The 22,087-nt window shown below is 41.9% G+C and overlaps 1 long non-coding RNA gene across 1 annotated transcript in view; it reads right to left on the reverse strand.

Annotated features, from left to right (window-relative positions):
* LOC141585685 (uncharacterized) overlaps positions 1-22,087 on the reverse strand; it is a 185,113-nt gene that overhangs the window by 130,709 nt on the left and 32,317 nt on the right. The window contains exon 2 of the long non-coding RNA XR_012519318.1: positions 11,477-11,603. This is a non-coding gene — a long non-coding RNA (uncharacterized LOC141585685). The remainder of the gene's footprint in view (positions 1-11,476; positions 11,604-22,087) is intronic.

Raw genomic sequence — 22,087 nt, forward strand, 5'->3', positions numbered from 1 at the left:
ACTGCAAATAAGTAGAATAATACAATATTTTCTTTTGTGTCTGTCTGGCTTATTTTATTTAGCATAAATGTTTTCAAGGTTCCTCCACTCATTTTGTAGTAGTTCTAAGAACTTCACTCCTTTTTATGGTTGAATAGTATTCCATTGTATGTGTGTACCACATTTTGTTTATACACTTATCTGTTGAAGACACTTGGGTTGTTTCCACTTTTTGGCTATTGTGAACGATGCTGCCTCAAACTTGCACATACGAATGCTTGTTTATCTATTTTCAAGTCCTTCGGGTATATACCTAGAAGTGGAATTAATGCATCATATTTTTATAAGAGTGTGGGTCTGCACTTGCTCAGCCATAAGACCTTCTGTGACTGCCAAGCTCTTCTTCCTCTCTCCATCCCTCTCCTCCTCCCTATCTTTCTCTAGAATTGTTATTTCTTTTTGGTTCATTAATCTCCAGACATTTTTTTCTATTCATTACTAAATTAAAAACCATATCGAACATATATAGTATTGTATAGCTATTTTTATATAAACACTATCATACTGTAGGTATTATTTTGAAAATTGTTGTATCACTCAACAAAGTGACTTTGGATACTTTCTATGCCTATAGGTGTAGATCTACCTTATACAAACCGGTGCAGAGGATTCCATAGTAGGGATAGACATGGTTCATTTGGACTTTCCCCTGTTGAGAGACATTTAGTTTGTATTCATGATTGCAACAGTGTTGTAATAAACATTCTAGTATGCCTTTTTCAGCCCATTTGCTAGGGCTTCTTGGATTGCTACCAAGAAGCTGAGTTGCTGGAACACACAACCACCGTGTTGTGTTCTCCACAGAGCCGCGGGTCCTCCACAGAGCTTGTAACCAGTTCACTTTCCTGTCAGTGGCATGAAAGAGAACCCACTTACCCCCATCCTCATGACACTGGTGTTATATGTGGCAGACATAGCCAGCTGTCCACTAAAGAGGCCTGCTTTTGTTCTGTAGTCTAGAGTTGTTGCTAAGAGGTAGCCACCCAGTGGACTGCATTTCCCAGCCTCTCTTGCCTTTAGGGAAGGTCAGGTCACTGGTCTGCCCAGAGAAAATGAGGCTGAAAGAATGAGCTGGCCTGTAAAAACCTCTGGTGCAATTCCTTTCTTGTAGGGGGGCAGAGGATCAAGTGGAAAGTTCCAGGGCCCATGGGGGAAACAGAAACACTGGAGGGAGTCAGCCTCAGCCTATGAATGTCATCATGGAACTGAGCAGGTTTCCCTGTCACTGCTGATTGGTCTTTAGCTGAAGAGAAAATTAAGTCTATTTTATTAAGTTGCTGGAATTTTTTAGGTTTATCTGTTAATAGCAGCTGGCATTCTCTTACTAACATATTATTTCACTTTTGCCAATCTAATGAGTAAAAATTATTTTAATTTGCATTTCCCTGGATGCTAGTGAACTTGGGCCTGTTTTCATATATTAATTTGTCACTGGCACTTTAAATATGACCTCTTAATCTATGATAGTCTACTAAATCAGTTGTTATAACCATTTAAGGATAAATATTTGCCCTGGGGCCTATTGCTAGTAAGTGATGAAGGCAGATTCTAAACTCAAGTCCATCCGGCTCGAAAGCTATTTGGGGTGGGGGATGGGCAGAGTCTGAAGCCTGGTGAACATCAGTTCATCTTGATGGGGCATTAGTTTTTAAGCTTTCATTTTTAGTCATGGAAACCTGTCTTCAAAGGAAATTTTATGTGCTGACTTAATAACAGATGATAAGGTTGATGATGATAACAATGATGGGGATGAGGATGAAGATGATGAGCATCAGAGCCAAGATTTAGGCTGGAGGAAGACCAGGTCTTTCTATAGGAGAATCCTTATTACTTTTCTATATTCAATCTTTTGTTCATTCATTAAAAAAAATTGTTGAACATTTCTCATCTTTTAGGTACTGTTCTAGGCCTTTGGGAAACAACAGTGAACAAGACAAAATGTCCACCCCTAGGAAGAGCTAATACATCACACAATGCCAGGAGGCACCATTTATCTTGTATCATATAAAAATGGCACCTCCCAGAGCTGTGCAATGTGGTCTGCTGGCCCATGGAGCTAACATTCTAGTGGAGATGACAGGTAATAAACAGGTAGACAGATAAGTATAGAGTATCCTAGCAAGGGCTGTACCTGCTATGAAAAAAAGACAGCAGGGAAAGGAAGGTAGAGGGAGGGTCTTCCTGTTTATTGGGCGTGCTAAAAACCCAGAGAAGGGGGAAAGCATGCAGGACTAAGAATTAGGAAATGATGTTGTTTTCTTGCATTGTATGCTACACACAGGCTTCTCTGGGCTCCATAAGCATTAACTCTAAGTAGAGCAATAGTACTTAAACTTGGCTGCAATTAGAATCACCTACAATCACTGATTCCTCAGTCTCACCCCAGGGATTCTGGTTTAATTGAGTTGGGGTGTCACTTGGGTATGAGCATTTCTTAAAACCTTCCTCTGTCATCTTCTGAAAGATCTTGTAATTGAGATGAGGAGGTGGATTTAGCTCATCATCGATGTGGGGAGTTCTCTTGGGGTTTCCCTCTTCTCACCTCCAAATATGAGCGGAGTCTTAGAAGGCTTTGCAGGCAGCTTGATGTAGCCCTGCTATGACACCTGGTTTTGTGGTGACCAACTGTCCTAGGTCACTAGTCCCTTGACAAGCTGTTAGATTGGAGCAGACTGCTTCAAAAGCTCCATCTGCAGGTGACAAGTTCCCCGCTCTCTGTCATTAACTTGCATCCCCACCATCTGCTTACGTGTGAGATTGACATGTTTTTCTCCTCTGTGTTGTGACAGTGGCTTTTTAAAATTAGAGACTATTAAAGAGTTTGTGCCAATTATACCTTCTTTGAGATAAGTCCTAGCTCTGTCACTTATTAGATGTGTGGTCTTGAGAAGGTGACTGAACCCCTCTGTCTTTGATTCTCTCATCCACAAATGGGAATAATGAGATCTACCTGGAGTCATATCCACCAGAAAGGGTTAAACAAAGGGTTGAATGGAAAGCATGTTGCAGAGTGCCTGGCACATGGGCATCACAAATATTAATTTTCTTTCTTCAAGAAAGAATAATTGTCAAGACAATTATTGGGAGTTTTGAATAGAATTCTCCAAAAATTCCCAAAAGAAATGCCTGTGACTTGCTAGGTCTTGCCAGTGTTCAATGCCACACAAATCCCTCAGTCCATGGATGCAAACCTTGCCCTTCTGCTCTAACTTAACCCCCGCTTACCTAGGACTGGCTTGATCCAAGTCAGTTGTGATGAGTAGTGCTACACAGTGAGAGTACGGCTACAAAATGTGAAGGAGGGATTTTCAGTTCCCATTAAAGGAGGTGAAAGATTGACATAATTACAGTAACTTTTGTCCTTTGAAGAAGAATGCCCTCCCCCATCAGATGGCATGAGTTGCCATTATATAGGTATAGCATATATATTTTCTAAAGATGGCTACCGTAACACATCCCATCCCACACCCACTTCTTACAATGTGACACTGATACTCCGTCCATGAAGCAGTGGGAGTCCATATACCCTTCCCTTGAAACTGGGTGGACTTTTGTGACCATCTGTGCAGCACAGAATGGCAGAAGTGAAGTTGTGTGACTCTCAAAGATAGATAACAAAAATTACACGCACTTCTGCATTGTTCTGTAAGGACTCTTATACTTGAAACCTAGCCACCAGACTGAGGAAGCCCGGGAGGCCCCATGGAGAGAATGCATGTTGTGTTCTTATTGACAGGTGAGGTTTCAGCTGACAGCCAGAATCGACTACCAAACATGTGAGTGAGCGCAGTGAGTCTTTAGGAGATTACAGCCCCAGAGGGTGAGTCACCCTTGCCTCTCCAACTGATACTAGTCTCTCCCAGTATGCTATGCCCACTGCGCCCTGTCCAAATTACAGATTCATGAGAAAAACAAATGCTTGTTGACATTTGAAGACACCGAGTTTTGGGACAGTTTGTTACCTAACAACAGATAATGAAGACAATAGCCATTTTGTTATACTGATATTTGGTTGTCTAAGACCAAGCTACACTGTGGCTGGTTGAACAGGAATCTGCTAGAAGGGAAGCCCTCATTCCTCGGATGCAAGGATGTGGTCTCAGAAGATAAATTGAAATTTGCTGTCAGGACTTACGGGAAGAATGTTGAACAAATATTCATTCCCTTTCTTTCCCACTGTGGAAAGAGGGTACTTCTCTGCCTTTCCTTGACTATGGGCAAGCTGGCTATGGGCCAAAGAGACACAAGTAGAAGGGGCAGTGTGCCAGTTCTGAGAGTGGGCTTTAAGAACATGGCATGCTCCCACTCGCTCTCTTAAGCACGTACCATCCACCGTGAGAAGAACATGGCTGAGTCGTCACTGCTCCTTCAGTCCCGGTCCCAGAATAAAGACATACAATAGACCTTGACCAGACCTCCAGCCTGACACCACCTAGGCAATTGGGCCCCAGCAACCCACAGCCAATCTACAGCCAACCAACACCCCTATGAGCAAGAAATAAGTGCTTGTTGCTGTGAGCCATGAAACTCTTGAGGTTGTTGCTTTGTGCAAGCGTGGCTGACTAATTCAGGAGGCAGCTGAAGTGGATCCAGCTCAAAGAGCAGATCATGTGTCAAAGCATGTATCTCATACTCAAACTGAACTACTTCGACTCCTGGTTTTGCCACTCACTGGTCAGCTGTGTGGGACTTTGGGAGATTTGCATAACACCTCTCAGCTTCCATTTTCTCTTCTTAGAACAGGGATAAGCTCTACCTCGCAGGATGTTGTGAGGATTAAGTGAGATGTTTACAGGTTAAGTACCAAATACATGACAGCCAAAGCTGAAATACTTGTTCCTTCTTCCTCACTTTTATTCCCATTGCCATTGGAATTCACTGCATCTAAAAGTCTAAAGAAGGGATTTTTAGGGAAGGAGTTTAAAGGTGACATCCACCAAATCTAAGATGTGTGATGGAATCTAAGAATCTCCCAAATCAAGTTAGCCCTGGAGGAATTGCAGCCTGCTCTGGAAATTGTCCTGTTTTGATACTGTGAGGACTCTGCTGATTTCCCTTAGGGTTTAGCATTTTTTCATGTCTCTGGCTGTCTAAGCTATGCTGAGACGACGAAGATGAAGGGGAGTTTTGCTCCCAAGCGGGCCAGAGTGTGACAGGGGTGCATCCTAGGCCCCAGGGCTGATGGCATGAGAGTCTCAAAGGAAAAAACTGAAACTCAGCTTTCCCATCAAACTTTCCTCACATCATACATGACATAAATACACACACACACACACACACACACACACACACACACATATATGTACGTGTATATGTCATGCATTTCATATATATATATGTATATACATATATATATACACGTATATATATATGTATATACATATATACATATGTATATACATATATATATATAGTATATGGACATGTGGAATCCGTCAAGATCCATTCGGAAAGCAGAACTGCTATGACTATGATAAAATAAGAGACTCACATGGACATTAAACCTACACAAATGTGGCAGGAGCTTGGAAAATAAAGGTCCAAAGAGGGGAGTTGGGAGGTCAGAGGAGATTCTCTCTCCAGCCCTCCTGAAGCACTGGTGTGAGAGGACACGTTGGAGTCTGTGAGGGAGGTGGGGAGGCAGCCAGATGCGCCAGCTGCCAGCATGAGGTTGCAAAGGGGAAAGGGGAGGCCGTGGAGGGCTGCTCAGAGCCACCGCTGCTGTGAGATCGCATCCCCGCGTTAGGGGGAAGGCAACGGTTGGTCAGCAGGGCCAGAATTGAAAAGACCTGACTGCTGAGTAGGGGAGAAACTAGGATGAGGTAGTTTCTTTTTGTCTGTCTTTGTCACCGTATCTGGCCAGCAGCACCTTTTTGTCTGTCTTTGTCACTGTATCTGGCCACAGGGGCTTTCAGAGAACAAAGGTCATTGATTTACTTCTGCCCTCCATGTCTCCTGCAAACTTCTTTCTCAGCAACTCTACCTCAGAATCCTAAAGAGAAGGGGATTGTAAGAAGCAGCTCCAGTAGAGCCAAGGCAACACACTGCATAACCAGTGTTCATCCACATGTGTGTGTGAGCGATTGCAAAATTCACACATGCACATGTACTTGCTGAAACAAATTCAAATGAAATCATAGAGCATAAAACAGGAAAGGTAATCCTTCCATTTCTATCTTGGCATAGCACCTTAAAAGTCTTTATTTTTCCTGAGTGTAGATGTAGCACATGTGTGTGTGTTCGTCATTACACATGAACAGATTATATACATTTACATACTTTTTATATACAAAACCAAAATCAGTCCATAAATATTCTTTTGCAACTCATGTATTCAGTGAATGCTTATGGATTTCTTCCCACATCAGTTAGTAGAGCTCTCCCTCATGATTTGTGTATAGCATAGCATTTTTAATACGGGCTGGGGGTTTAGAGTGTTTCCAGCCTCTATTGCAAACAATGCTGGACAGACACACATCGTGCGTTTCTGAGCTTGTACACAATTTCTATAAGCCATATTCCGAGAGATAGAACATCATTTTTAATTTTACATTTTCATGACTCTAAATGACCCAAATTAATGACCCAGAAGGTTATACTGACCTGCATGTTCATCAACAGTGTCTATTTATTTTGTTAATTTTTCTGTTCCTTATAGATTATGTTCATTTTTCTAATGCACTATTTGTCTTTTCATATCCATTTGTTGACATCAGTATGATGTGAGTATATTCTCTAATTTTGATTATCTTTTTTTTATGGTGTCTTTTTAGTTTAAAAGTTTTATATTTTTTAATTTAATCTTCTCCTATATGGTTTATAGGCTTAATTATATGTTTAGACAACTTCTACACCCAGAACTGTAAAACTTTCATCATATTTTATTCTGGGTCTTTACGTTTTTTTCATGGTTAGGTCTTCCAGCCATCTTGAGTTTATTGTTATGCGTATGTAGTAAAGAATTTAACCTTGTCCCAAAAGACATCTGGCCTTTGAGGTTAGCCTCTGGGGGTTACTCCCTCAGGCCTTGACATGATATTCCTGAAAGAAGTGTCTTGGTTTACCTGGAAGCCTTGGGTCACAACGAGTAGTCTAATAGTGTGATTTATGGTCAAGCTGGCCATATCTTAAAGTAGGGACTGGCTGTGCCAGAAAGACCAGCCATGTGATTTAGGATAGCAGCCTAGGATCGTGAGGTATCAATTGACCTGGAGACTGAACTCAAACACAGGGGCAAGCAATCAGTCAACCATGACTATGTAATGGAGCCCCAGTAAAAACTCTGAACTCAAGGCTTGAGCAACCATCCCTGGCTGATGATACACTGTGCATACTGTCACCCACCAGTACTGGAACAGTAATGTGCCCTGGCTCCACAGGGAGAGGACAATGGACGCTCCACATACAGTACTTCCCTGGATTCCACCCAGTGAGCTTCTGCCCTTGGCTAATTTTAATCTCTTTCCTCCCCCTATAACAAACCATAATCATGAGTATAACAGAGTTTTACGCATCCTTCTAGCGAATTATTGAAACAGAATAATTATTGAACCCACCCACACTTACAGTTGCCGTCAGAAGTGAGGGTGGTCTAGTGTGGACTGTTCCTCTAACTTTGCAGTTGGCTGAACTCTCACAGTGAGAAAAGGTAGAAGCGCGGCGCATCGTCTCTTTTCCCAGATGGAGAGCCAGTATTGTCAACTCCTTTCTTTGCTGACTTGGAAGGAGAGCTCAGTCATAGGCTAAACTCAGGGAGTTGTTGAGAATTAAAATACTGGTCTGTCTAGACACAAAACTAAACTGCTTAATGAAGTTTGTGACCGGGTTGAGATGGACAGGGCATGTTTAGGGGTGTTTCTTGGGGTCATGTTGAAATTAACAATGCTCTGAAAGAAAGAATAAGGATCCGAGAGACACTGGTTTTACCCCCGTTTCTCCCTCAAGCCCTGTTCCCTAGTCATCATCATAGGGTTTATGCCCCCCACCCCAGGCCACCAGCTGTCACACAAATGCATTCTCAAACGGGATACTGATTTGAGTCCTCTGGATGACATCACAACGTGGGTGATGCATCTTAGAGTCCTTGTTTTTCTGTCATGCATCAGCTTTCTTTCCGCACTCTACCATTCCTACATATGCCTCCTTCATCAAGTATTTATTGAGTGATAGGAATTGTCTTTGCAGACCTCCCATCCAACAGGGTCTTCACGTGGTGCTTCTGGCCCCCTTGAATACATAGACCCACGAACCCTAGAATTCCCCTCAGGCAGTGGCCAAGTTTTTCCCGCGATTCTGTTTTGTTTTGATACTTAATCAAAAACACACTGTGCATATTTGTACAAGAATCATCTTGAAGCTAGGGGGTCACTTCTCTCCGAGGAGAAAGTCATGGGAGAGAACAGCTTTTCTGACCCTCCTGCTTCAGTTCTGAAATGCCTTGCCTAGCATCTCTAATTGCTAGTCACTCTTCATTTCTCTTTCCTCTCATCTGGCTGTAAGGATAACACATTTATAAACGCCTCCTTCCTCTTTCCTCAAAAGGCCAGCTTATTTTTCTGTCTGTAAAGGACACATTCCAAACAGGGCAGACTCCCAAAATCTAAAAGTCTTCCCTTTCAGCTTTTCTCTTCCTTCTGTACCAGGAATCCAAATACCTTGACCTTCAGGCACCCACATACTTGGTCCCACATTTTCCCATGTTGAGGTTTGTCCCCACAGGCTGGCTGCCTGCAAAGTGAGGACCATGCCATCAACCTTGCATTCCTGAGCCCCTGCCACAGGGGATGGGAACACCGCCAAACACTCCAAGCTGCTGAAGTTGATACCAGAAATACTGGTGAACACAACAGAACAAAATGCAATTTAGTGGAAAAAGCAAGACACAAGAGTGGTTCAGTCCAATGTGGCAGCCACTAGCTGCATGCAGCTATTAAAATTTTAATTAATTGAACATTTCAAAAAGTTAACAATTCAGGTCCTCAGCTGTCCTGGCTGCATTTCAGGTACTCAATGGCCACATGTGGCTAGTGGCTACCATACTGGGCAGCACAGATATTGAACTTTTCCGTGATCACAGAAAGTTCTATGGAACAGCACTCCTACAAGAAGCCTTTCCCAGTTTGTTTGGAGACCTGGATTCCAGCTCTACTGTGTTGTCTGGGGGTAGCACTGGCTCTCTTTATAACTATTACTATAACTATGGCTTTTTTGTCTTCTCTGTGGCTGTGAGTATTGCTTTCATTGATGTATCACAAGCCACATATTTTGACAGATGACTTTATTTTCAAATTCCCACTGGGAATTTACATTGGATTCTCAATAGACCTGCTGAAATGAGAAGGAATGCTATCCATCACAAGCATCGAAAACCCAGTAGATTTAAATGAAGACATATATAAACGTGTGATGGAAAAGTCCAGATATTCTTCAAGGAACATGTTTGTTTTCCTAGTTAGTAAGTTAGAGAGGAGGTTTAGGAAATCAATGTTCTAGTGCTCAATCTGTTTATTAGCAAGGGGCCCTGTGTATGTCGTTATGCCTCAAACAGTTTGGAGAGAAACATCTGTGGGTGGCAAGAACAGGCTGTCACTATTGTGAGCCTTCCCCAGTGATTCTCTCAGCTTGACTTCCTCAGTCTGCCCCTCCTTCTAGGCCATTGAGACAGTGCAGTGACATTTTTATTTGCTGCCCAGAGGTTCCCAGATTTTCTCATTCTTAGGCTTTCTTTTCCTGGGGTGTAAGTGGTGATGTGTCACAGTTTCTGCCTCTGGAGCAGGGGTGCTAGATGGCATCTTCCTGTGTCCTCTATCACAGCAACTGCTGCATTATTGCATTTCACTTCCTTCTTGGCTTCTTGCCTTTGGAGTGTTACTAGCATCTCTTGGAAATGCACCAAAGTAGTCATAGCAATTGCCCAAGGAGTTGGCAGAAAAACAAGTATGAACAAAGTAAGTGCCTCCTGAAGACAAGCAGGGTCTTCCATCGCACACTTGCCCAACTCCTACAGCTGTTACCTCAGCCAGTGGCATTCCAGCTGTGGCCTTGCTGGAATCTGCTGTCCAAACTGCCAGAGAAAAAAGGAGGCATCACCTCCTGAAAATGGCTTGGCTGGGTTCGCCAGTGTCCACATGCCGCCCTTAGAATGGGGTGGCCAAGGATGCTTCAGGGACCAGTATCTGCAGGCTGCCAGAGGCAGCTGGGAGGGCATATGGAGCCGGGGTGAAGGGCAGGGGAGCAGGTCCTGTCTGGGCACCGCCTTTTCTACAGAGTGAACCTGGGAGATGCCTTAGCTGTCACAGCCTCAGGAGGAAATGGAGATCTCTCTCAGAGCTCCGGCAACCTCACAGAATTGTGATGCTAAAATGAAGTACAAAATTATGCTTCTCAGATTGTAGATGACATTTATTGGGTATGTGCTGGAGAAGCACCAGCCTTTTCCCTCTGATTCCCCCAGATGGGTCTGAAAGACTAGCAAGAACACCCACCTGGCAGAATGTTTCTCTCAAACTATTTCACAGTCACCCTGGTTAAACCTAGCTCTGCAATCTTTATGGATACATAAGTAAAGGCAGTTGCCCAAGTGGTCACTCATTCACTTTACCTGTAGCTGTGAACGAAGGTTCTGATTAAGCTGGTAAAAATAGGAGTCAGAATTAGCAAAAGGGTACTGGGCATGTTATCCCTGTGATCATGCGATTCACTAACAGCCCTGATTCTTCACCTCTCTCCATAGCTACACTTTTCACCACATAAATTTTCAGTTTGTTTTGTTAAATAGGTAGAGTCTTTTTCACCTGTTTAATTGGTGATCTGGCTTCCACTGTGTGACTTGCATTAGTCAACAGACTGTTGCAGAAGAGATAGTGTGGCAGTTTTGAGCCTAGACCCCAAGGAGCTCTGAACAAAACAGATCTCATTGTCCCAGGTGTCCCAGTCAAGGCCAGCCTTTACCAGCTGACAGCCAGCCAGCCCCAGCCCCACAGCGAGCCCTGCCAAGATCAGCAGAGCTGCCTAGCTGACCCCAGCTGACCCCACACACATGAGCAAAATAGATGCTTGTTGCAGAATGTTACTGAGGTTCAGTGGCTGTCTATTACGCAGCATTACTGTGGCAACAGATAACTGATATCCCCTTATAGAATGAAGGGTGACCCCTTCTTAGTATTGAGGATGAACTGAGAGTCTGTATCTCAGAGGATAAATAAGATTTTGTTAGCTTTTCTAGAAAGAAGTACAGGCTTTAACATCACAGTCTATGCCATTGCAAGTTTTTAATTCTCAAAGATGAGGCTAGTGACTTTAGGCCCATCCTTGCCTCAGAACTGGGTCAGTCCTTAGCCCATTTTCGTAGGATTCAGGAAGCTCTACAGCACTAGTTCAGTGATTCAGAGGTCAGCATCAAGGCTACTTGGCCGCAAGGTCTGTTCTATTCTCTTACCTGATTCTCGTCGTGCCTCTAGTGACTGAGTCTTGCTTTGCTGTGCTTAATCAGCTGTGGCCATTTCCATTCTCAAGGTACACATTCTCTCCGCTCCTTTAGGTTACTGGAGCCCTTTGCTTTAAGTCTGGAATAAAAGCACCATACAGCTACATGACTAGGGTGTAAGTAATAAAAACAAACCCCAAAACAAACAAGCAAAAAACAATCAAAAGTCTCTACTTGTCACTGTATGAGTCCCTTTCTACTTTCACAACTGACTTCTTTCATCACTATGCCCCCTGTGCTCGCTCTACTCCGGAGGAGTGATTTTTCTGTCTTAGGTCTTAGCCTACCACCAACTCAGATGTGCCAGAAAAAGGAAGATACAGGGAATCTGGCTGTTGGGGACAGCTGCTGTGGCACTGGTAAATGCTAGGGAAAGATGGTGTCCAGCATCAGGCCAGTGGCCTTTTGCAATAAATACTGGCTTAGAATAAAAGGTTGAGAGACCTCTGATCTCATCAGAGCCTAGAAACCACCTTTGCAGCTGGAGAGTGATTCTAATTTAACCAAACTTAACAGGAGAGAAAAATGAGAGTAGAATTTCCCCAAGCATAATATTGGGGGATATTATGTGTGCAGAGAAAGTGAGGGATTCTATAGTCAAAACTACAGGGAACACTGGGCTAAACAGTCAAACATGCTTCTTTGTTGTAGTTCTTCCTGGAACATTTTAGAAGTGATTATGCATTGTCAGTCTCCAAAAGGCAGGTTTTGAAAGTGCATTTTTTCCAGGGACTTTATCACAGAGCCTCTCAAAGGACGCTGTGGCACACTGATGTAGAGAAGAGGTTTGAGACCCGACATCCCAGCAAGGGCCCAAAGGGTCTGCACAGAGCAGCCTGGACCCCAGGAAGGAACTCAGGCTCTGGAGGTGCCAGGGATTGGATGGAGCAGAGCCAGCATGCAGCACAGCCTGGGACACTTGGGAGAGGCAGGACATCTTCCTATAGCCAGGACTGGCAGCATCTTTGTGCCCTGGAGATCTAGTCAAAACCAGACAATGGTTCTAGAAAGGCTGAGGCTTTCACTTGCCTGGGGAGTGGATTCAACTCTAATCTCTCTTGAACCAAAAGAGGGAGCATCTGCATAGCATCAGGAGACATCCCAGAAAGGCTGAACGACAAAACAGGCTGTAACTCACCACCTCCTACCACTTCCAGAAAGCCTCAAAAACCAAGCTGGTTGTTGTTATCTGCTAAAAGACAGAATCAGAAATCTGTATCCTACAAGTGCTTGGGAGTTACAGCCTCCACCAAGTCTTAAATGTCTTCCTTTGATCTTTTTGTCTTCTCGGCTTAGAACTTTTATGATGGAGGAGAGAGATCCAAGATGGCTGATCACTAACAGCTCGGGATCGTAGCTCCCAGTGAAAGCACAAAGAACAGAGAGGACGCCACACCTTCACATGAATTCTTGTTGCTCACGCACCAGGAGATTCCCAGCGGAGGAGCTCCACGGGTGGCCAGCGCGATTCTTGTGACCAGCGAGGCGGTTTTGCCGGCGCCTCGGAGCGTCGGTTCTTGGTGCAGAGTCAGAAAAGCACCATCAATCTTAACGCCGCTGATTTAGTCAGCGCAGTGGGTTGCTCAGATTTCGGCGCTGAGAATCAATAAGTTGGACGTCCACTCAGAAACCCAATTACAAAGACGGTAAATACAAAGGCCACAGATAGATAAATTTATAACGAAGGGAAGAAAACAGCCAAAAACGGCTGAGAATACCCAAGATCAGAATGCCTCTCCCTCAGCGGGGGATAACAGTTCTTCATCAGCAACGGAACAAGGCTTGATGGAGAACGAGTGTGTTCCATTATCAGAAGCAGGCTTCAAAATGTGGATAATGAGAAACTTCTGTGAATTAAAAGAACTTGTTTTAACCCAGTCCAAAGAAACTAAGAACTTTGAAAAAAGATTTGACGAAATGTTAACAAGAATACACAATTTAGAGAGGAATATAAGTGAATTGATGGAGCTGAAAAACACAATACGAGAACTATGTGAAGTATGCACAAGTTTTAACAGCCGAATTGATCAAGCAGAAGAAAGGATATCAGAGGTCGAAGACCAACTCAATGAAATAAAACAAGAAGACAAGATTAGAGAAAAAAGGATAAAAAGGAATGAGCAAAGTCTCCAAGAAATATGGGACTATGTGAAAAGACCTAATCTATGCTTGATAGGTGTACCTGAATGTGACGAAGAGAATGAATCCAAGCTGGAAAATACGCTTCAGGAAATTATTCAGGAAAATTTTCCCAACCTAGTAAGGCAGGGTAATATTCAACTCCAGGTAATACAGAGAACACCACAGAGATATTCCTCAAGAAGAGCAACTCCAAGGCACATAATCGTCAGATTCACCAGGGTTGAAATGAAGGAGAAAATACTAAGGGCAGCCAGAGAGAAAGGTCAGGTTACCCACAAAGGGAAGCCTATCAGATCTCTCAGTGGAAACCCTACAAGCCAGAAGAGAGTGGGGACCAATATTCAACATCCTTAAAGAAAAGAACTTTCAACCCAGAATTTCACATCCAGCCAAACTAAGCTTCACAAGTGAAGGAAAAATAAAGTTTTTTTGTGAATAAACAAGCACTCAGAGATTTCATCACCACCAGGCCTGCTTTACAAGAGCTTCTGAAAGAACCACTACACATAGAAAGGAACAAACAGTATCAGCCTTTCTAAAAAAATACCAAAAAGAGCATAAATATAATGAAGAATTTACATCAACTAATGGGCAAAATAGCCAGCTAATATTAAATGGCAGTATTAAACTCACATATATTATTATTAATTCTAAATTTAAATTGACTAAATTCCCCAATCCAAAGACAGACAGGCAATTTGAATAAAAAACTAAAACCCATCAGTATGCTGCATGCAGACCCATCTCACATTCAAGGATACACAAAGACTCAAAACAAGGGATGGATAAGGATTTACCAACCAAACAGAGACCTAAAATAAATAAATAAAAAGCAGAAGTTACAATTAAGCAACAAAGATCAAAAGAAGCAAAGAAGGACATTATATATATTAAAAGGATCAATGCAACAACAAGAAGAGCTAAAGATCCTAAATATGTACGCACCCAATACAGGAATACGCAGACATACAAGACTTATAAAGAGAGTTAGACTCCCACATAATAATAGTGGGAGACTTCAACATTAATATTAGACAGATCAATGAGACAGAAAATTAACAACGATATCCAGGACTTGAACTCAGATCTGGAACAAGTAAATGTAATTAACATTTATAGAACTCTCCACTTTAAATATACAAAATATACAGTCTTATCAGTACCACATCATATCAACTTAGAAGTTTAAACGAAATGTTGGTTGGCTCCTTGTTTGTTATTCTCTTCCCTCATTTTCTTTTATATCTCCATTAAAGGACAATTATAGGCATACCCATATTTAGATTGCATTCTAGCCCGGGCAATAAAGCAAACCCCCATCCTCTCTCCCTCTTCCTCTTTCTCTTTCTTCCTCTTCATTCTTTTTCTTATTAAAAAAAAAAAGTTGCTTCAAAATTGTGTCTGTTAATAAATACAACTACACTGTATATTCAAGACAGTAGGTGAGAAAAAAAGAGAAGATGTATTTGTGGTCTCATCTGAACTGACCTCAATAATCTTGGATTTGTACTAGTGGATCAGTGGCATTTCAAACCTAAGTATACTTTGAGAAGCAGTATTCAGTAACTCCTAAAAGGTCTCAATATCTTTCTTTCACCAGTAAACAGTCATTCTGGTAAATAGCCTCAGATATGTCTGAGGAAGCCTTCAGAAAGATACATAAGGTATCTGTGACTATATTAGAGATTTCTCTTCAGAGGGCAAATCCCAACCTTCCATTGAGTGACTGAGTCTGTGACATAATTTAGGTCTTGGAATTGTGTAAGAGGTGGAGAATCAGACTGAATTGTGTCTCTGTCCTCCAGAGTATACATTTTGTTCTGTATACCTAAGGCAGGACCATAAATAAAATGTTCATCTATTTCATTTCTAAAACCACCATCACTTAGCCTCTGCCATAAATATCTTTGAATCAGTCCATTGATGTCCACTCTGTTTCTCTGATTTATATGCTTATTTGCTCATTTTGCATCTGATTGTCAATCATATCCACTAGTCTTTATGCATTCTTAGATCTATTTTAATTTAAAAAAAAAAAAAAAAAAGGCCGGGCGCGGTGGCTCAAGCCTGTAATCCCAGCACTTTGGGAGGCTGAGGCAGGTGGATCACGAGGTCAAGAGATCGAGACCATCCTGGTCAACATGGTGAAACCCCGTCTCTACTAAAAATACAAAAAACTAGCTGGGCATGGTGGCTCGTGCCTGTAATCCCAGCTACTCAGGAGGCTGAGGCAGGAGAATTGCCTGAGCCCAGGAGGCGGAGGTTGCGGTGAGCCGAGATCGCGCCATTGCACTCCAGCCTGGGTAACAAGAGCGAAACTCCGTCTCAAAAACAAAAAAACAAAAAAACAAAAAACAAAAAACAAAAAAAAAAACTTTTATGATGAAGAAGTGTCTCTCTCTCTCTCTCTTTTTTTTTTTTTTTTTTGAGATGGAGTCTCACTCTGTCACCCAGCCTGGAGTGCAGTGGTGCAACCTTGGCTCACTGCAACCTCTGCCTCCCAGTTTCAAGCGATTCTCCTACCACAGCCTCCTGAGTAGCTGGGATTACAGGCATCTGCCATTATGCCTAGCTAATTTTTGCAGAGATGGAGTTTCACCATGTTGGCCAGGCTAGTCTCAAACTTCTGATCTTGGCCAGGCCGGTCTCAAACTCCTCGTTTTCTGAAAGTGCTGGGATTACAGGTGTGAGTCACCATACCCAGCCTCTAATTCTTTTTTCTTTTTTAAACAAGCTTAGTGGATACTTAGGGGATATTTACAGTTCTATATGAAAATTGAGGACATAGACTTATTCTCCTCTATAGATAGGGCAACATGTAACTTACAACTCATACTGAAATGCTTTTGAGAAAAAGGGGGCACTGTGAATAACTGTCTGAAACAACACACTGGAGCCAGGACTGGCCCAGCAAACTGCAATGTGCAGTCACCTTGTCCATAGGTATATACAGATCTGTGGGACATGAGAGTTTTAATAACAGATGTCAGACTTTGATGAGGCTGTAGTAATGAGGGGCCAGGGAGAATAGATGGATTAATGGCACAGAGGGACAGAAATCCTAAAAAAAAAAAAAAAAAAAAAAAAAAAGTGGATAAGTACAGGTTATTAAGGGAAGGTAGATTGTTACAGTTAAGGAAAGGTCGACTTGGGAGAACATTGGAGATAATGTTAAAATGCAGAGAAAGAGTTCTGCTTCTGTAAATTTTGGAGAAAGCTTATGTCTTTGAATTAGGCTCAAGTTGTAGCATAGCCTATTCTGAGGCTGATAAAATGTCCTGCTCTTCGTAAGGCAGGTAGGTTCTGGCTTCTGTAGTTCAATATGCTAACGGCTCTTTGCCAAAAAGGACTAGGGATGCCCAGGAGGCGTAAGAGTTTGCTTTGCGCTCTACGATGTTTTAGTTTTGTTAAAATACCTCCTATTTTTCTACCATGTAGTATTAGGAACTAAGAGGTATTACAATTTGTAAATTTTTTCCATAGAATGATTACTTTCTGTAAAGCATGATCATATGATGACAGTTTTAAAATAAACTGGGGTAGAGATGTGGCATCTGTCTAGGATTAGAAAACAGAAAATTTCTTCAAGTGGAAGAAAGGCAAGACTAATTTCATATACATTGGTTATTTAAAAAACTTTTGTGTGCTCTTCCTCTTTCTTCTTCTTATTTGTAAATGTGCTGTATTGTTTTGCTAATATTCATGAACACCATGCTAAGCATTATTAAGTTCCCATTTTACAGATGAGAAAACTGAGGTTTAGGTAGGATACATGACTTGTCTAAAATCAGAAAACCAGTAAATAGGTTTAACACCAGGTCTATCTTTCTCCAAGCTCCATGCTAGTATTAACCTGAACACGCCAAATAAATGAACATGCCTAGGACAACCTATCATTGAATATTCAGTCAGCATTTCCAAATTTTGGAAATATAAGGAATCAGAACCTGTCTTTTCCTTGATTCTTTGAATTTGGGAAATGGTCGTGGCTTCTAGTCTAATAGAAAGTAACAAGAGGACATGACTCTAGGTCTTGTGACAGTGGCATACATGTATATTGGACACCTCAAACAGATCATTTTAAAAACTCCTCCTCTAGCAACAATTTTTTTTTCAGTAGCAGTCATGTACTAACCAGTAATAATCACTATTTTCTTGATTTATTCTTTAGTTTTAAAAAACAATAAAAAGAATACTACATTTCCACTTTAAAATATTATTCAAATATGGTAAAATATTTCATGTGTAAACTAGAATTTGCATTTATCAAACAAAAACATATCTTGATGTTTGTATATTGATTTACTATTTTAAAATTCAAACACAAATACAACTCCTAGTGGTTTCATAAAATGACAACTGAAATAATTCACTTGGTTTTGTCCCCTTTAGAGTCACTGTGCTGTTGTGGTTACTTTGAATCTACTGCTGAAATATAGGACCATGGAGAGCCACTGGTGCTAGAGACGAGAACAACACTGGAAGTGAGTTCAAACTGTCTGGAACCATTAAGACCCGACTTTGGAAATGAATGGGTGAGGCTGAGCCCACGTATGTGTCGAGGCTGACTCTATAACTGGGAATGTTTCCAATTAACTCCTGTGTAGAATACAATGCTTATGAAGGATAATAAAAATGTACTAAGAGGCTTAATATGCATCATTAAAACTCAATAACAGCCATTGCCATTGTCTAGAAAGCGTTATAACAAATAATTTTTTGGAGGAGAAGAAGTTTATCACAGGCGTTGTTTAGAATTGCTGGTACACATGACAATAAAAAGTACCTTTTTAGCACTGACTTAGTGTTCTCTACAGACAATGCACCCCTTTACTGCCTTTATCTGGGTAGATCACTCCCACCGCCCACCACCCATTCTTAGTATCCCACTGCTTTGGAGGGACTCCAATCTGGTTTGGGGGCCACTTGCTTCCCTTAGGGAATGTCTACACTATTGAGATGCTTTAGGAAATTCATACTTTAATTAAAAAATGGTTCTTTGCAGGGAGTTCTCAGTCATGTCAGGGAGACATGGCTCTCCTCTACGAGAGGGCTGAGGTCGGAAGAACAAGATTGTTCTTGAAAACCTGAGTCTGGTTTGGAAGAGCACCCGCTCTGAAACAGAGCCACAAGAAAGGAATAGTGCCATCAATAGGAATGTGCCTTTTAGAGTAGGTAGACAGGAGCTCCCTGAAAGTGATTCCAGGATGCAGCTCTAAGGGCTCCCTCCTTAGGGACCACAGGCAGGCGATAAAAGATAGAGGTTTATCATAACCACCCTTTAATTGCCTTCCAGAGCTAAGTGGGTTGAGGGGCCCCAGGTGCAGAAGACATGTTCTGCCAAGCACTGACTGTCAAGTATTCCTGTGAGCTTGCCAGAGATGAGAGCAGGCAAAAATTTCATAATTCTGAACAAATTATGGAGAGGAACAGCTTGTGAAAACTCACATGAAATTTGGAAATGTTGGAAGCTTTATTGTTCTCAGCTATAAACTGGTCTTTTAAATTAATGTCAGAGAAACTGGTGCCAAGTAAAGGTCTCGCCAGATGTACTTTAATGAATGAGAAAGAATAATTTGTGATTATAATTCATAGTTGTATTCAATTAGGCCCTGAGTGGTTTAAAGAGGGCTTTCTTTACAATGACATTTTTTTCTGTTTATAAAAATAGTACAATCATTATAGAAATGACAGAAATATATTAAAAAATAATAATCACCCACAATGTTATCTCCAAGAATTAGCCACTATTACTATTATAGTATATATTATACAGATTTTAAAATCTTGGTTTTTTTTTTTACTTAATAATATGCTGAAACATGTTCCTCTGTCACTAGTCATCTATGGGATGTTTTTAATAGACAAATATTATTTCATCATGTGAATCTGCCATAATTTATTCATTCTAGCATTTTTTCCTAACACTTGGAACTTTAACATTTTATTATCACTGGAATTTGATATTTTCATTTTTTTTCATAGAATAAAATAACACTGTGACAAACAAACTTGCAGATAAATCTCCCTATATATTTCTAGATGCTTCTCTATCATAGACTCCAAATTACGGCTTACTGGGGAAGGGTATAAACATGTTAAGACTCAGTACATATTTCCAGGTTGCTTCCATAATAGAGGCTTTGATCAACTTACATCCCACCAGCAGTGCTAGAGGGCTTCCCTCTCCCCACACCCACCATCACTGAAGTGTCCCAAATTCCCCCAGTTTTAATGAAACAAAACAGCATTGTTTTGCTGAAATTTTATGGATTGGGGAATAATAAATGATATATCCGGTTGGCTTGCTTTTTTTTTTTTGAGATAGAGTCTCACTCTGTCACCCAGGCTGGAAGTGCAGTGGCGTGATCTCAGCTCACTGCAACTTCCGCCTCCCTGGTTCATGCAATTCTCCTGCCTCAGCCTCCTGAGTAGCTGGGATTACAGGCACCCACCACCATGCCCAGCTAATTTTTGTGTTTTTAGTGGAGACAGGCTTTCACCATGTTGGTCAGGCTTGTCTTGAACTCCTGACCTTGCGATCCACCCACCTCGGCCTCCCAAAGTGCTGGGATTACAGGTGTGAGCCACTGCACCCTGCTGATATATCTGGTTCTTATCCCTAGTTCCTGGCACAGTTTCAAAAATCCTTGCAATGTCCTGAGTGAGAGAAATATCTCAGGGAGGGAGGAATGCAACCAGCAGACGAGGAGTGTGGTGCATGGGGCATCCTACTGGGAGTGATTTAAAGCGTTGATGGGAAAGGTTTCTGGCTATTTTAAGGAATGAAGAAAGTAAAGTAGGCAGCTGTTAGGGAGGGTTTCCTAGACCACTAGATCATGAGGCAATGGACGAGCTACTCAGAGGTAGAAGTCTTGGCCTAAGAGCCCCACAGACCTGAATACACCTAGGGTGTATTCAGGGAGATTTCAGGAAATGATAAGGACCAGAGAGCTAGGGAAGAAGGGAATGGAGCAGTTGATGTCTATAGACCCCAAAGACGACAGTGCTGACAGGAAAGAAGAAACCCTGAGTTAAGACTGCCAAGGTGGTTAGAGATTATCCTGTCTTTAGTACTTCTTCCAGTTGGTTCTTTGGAAGATAAAGAGTGCGTATGTTTTTAAAAAAAAGAAAAGTAGCTGGGTGCAGTGGCTCAAGCCTGTAATCCCAGCACTTTGGGAGGCTGAGGCAGGTGGATCACGAGGTCAAGAGATCGAGACCATCCTGGTCAACATGGTGAAACCCCGTCTCTACTAAAAATACAAAAAATTAGCTGGGCATGGTGGCACGTGCCTGTAATCCCAGCTACTCAGGAGGCTGAGGCAGGAGAATTGCTTGAACCCAGGAGGCGGAGGTTGCAGTGAGCCGAGATCGCGCCATTGCACTATAGCCTGGGTAACAAGAGTGAAACTCTGTCTCAAAAAAAAAAAAAAAAGAAAAGTAGATAAAACAATGAACCTGTTGGATTGCATGTGCAGCTATTCTCAAAGCCCTTTCCTCCCCTCGGTGGCAATTTCAACCCCCATGCGTCTGACAGCAGCTACCCTAAGTAGGTCTTCTTGTGGGAAGTTAGTTCCCCTTGTCCTGCTTCAGTCTTGAGAAACGAACGTGCTTGTCGTGGTGAGATGTTGAAATTACAACAATTGCTTTCAGAAAGGCAATTGCATTTTCTTCACTGCCACAGAAAATTCTGGAAACTCATTAGACAACTTTAAACACTGGGAAACTATTTTTTAATTTAAAAGAGATCAGATTTATTAAATATACTTAGAAAAAATATATTTGTTTTGAGGTTTGAAATCAGAGAATCTCCAACTAGGGAGAATAACAAGACCTGTCTATCTTTACATGTGCTTTGAAGATGTGAAAGAAATAACAGCTGGTGGAGTCCATGCTCTCAGGATGACTCTAGAGGGTGCCTAGCACAGGGGCTGTGTGGCACTGAGTAGGTGCTCAAAGAATAAGTAATCATTGATTCTGAATGTGAATGTGAAAATTAGTTCTTGTTCTCCTGGGATTGCAAATCTCCTGTCTTGCAGATCTCCTGGGATTTCCCACTGAATTTAGAATCAAACTAAATCAGGGACACAAAGTTTACAAAATTGACCCAAGAAGTAGAAATTTCTACTAATATTTTATAATACGATTAAATTGGGAAGATAAGGCAAGAAGGGAATAACCCTCCCCTAACCCTTCCTTCCCCCGCAGAAAAATTCCTGTGGTTTAAAGAAGGACTGGCCTTCCCACCAGGGCTGTTGCTAAATGATCAGGTGTTTCTTCATGTCCAGATGGAGGCAGCCTCAGAATCTTTCTTAGCCCCATACTCCAGAGGCACATTACCAATTACCAATTTGTTGAGCAGAGTTGGTATGCCAGGCAAAAGCTAACTGAAATCCCTTGTCTCGAGGTATTCAGATCATC

Source organism: Saimiri boliviensis, chromosome 9 (assembly GCF_048565385.1).
Source record: "Saimiri boliviensis isolate mSaiBol1 chromosome 9, mSaiBol1.pri, whole genome shotgun sequence".
In the NCBI taxonomy this organism is placed as follows: domain Eukaryota; kingdom Metazoa; phylum Chordata; class Mammalia; order Primates; family Cebidae; genus Saimiri; species Saimiri boliviensis.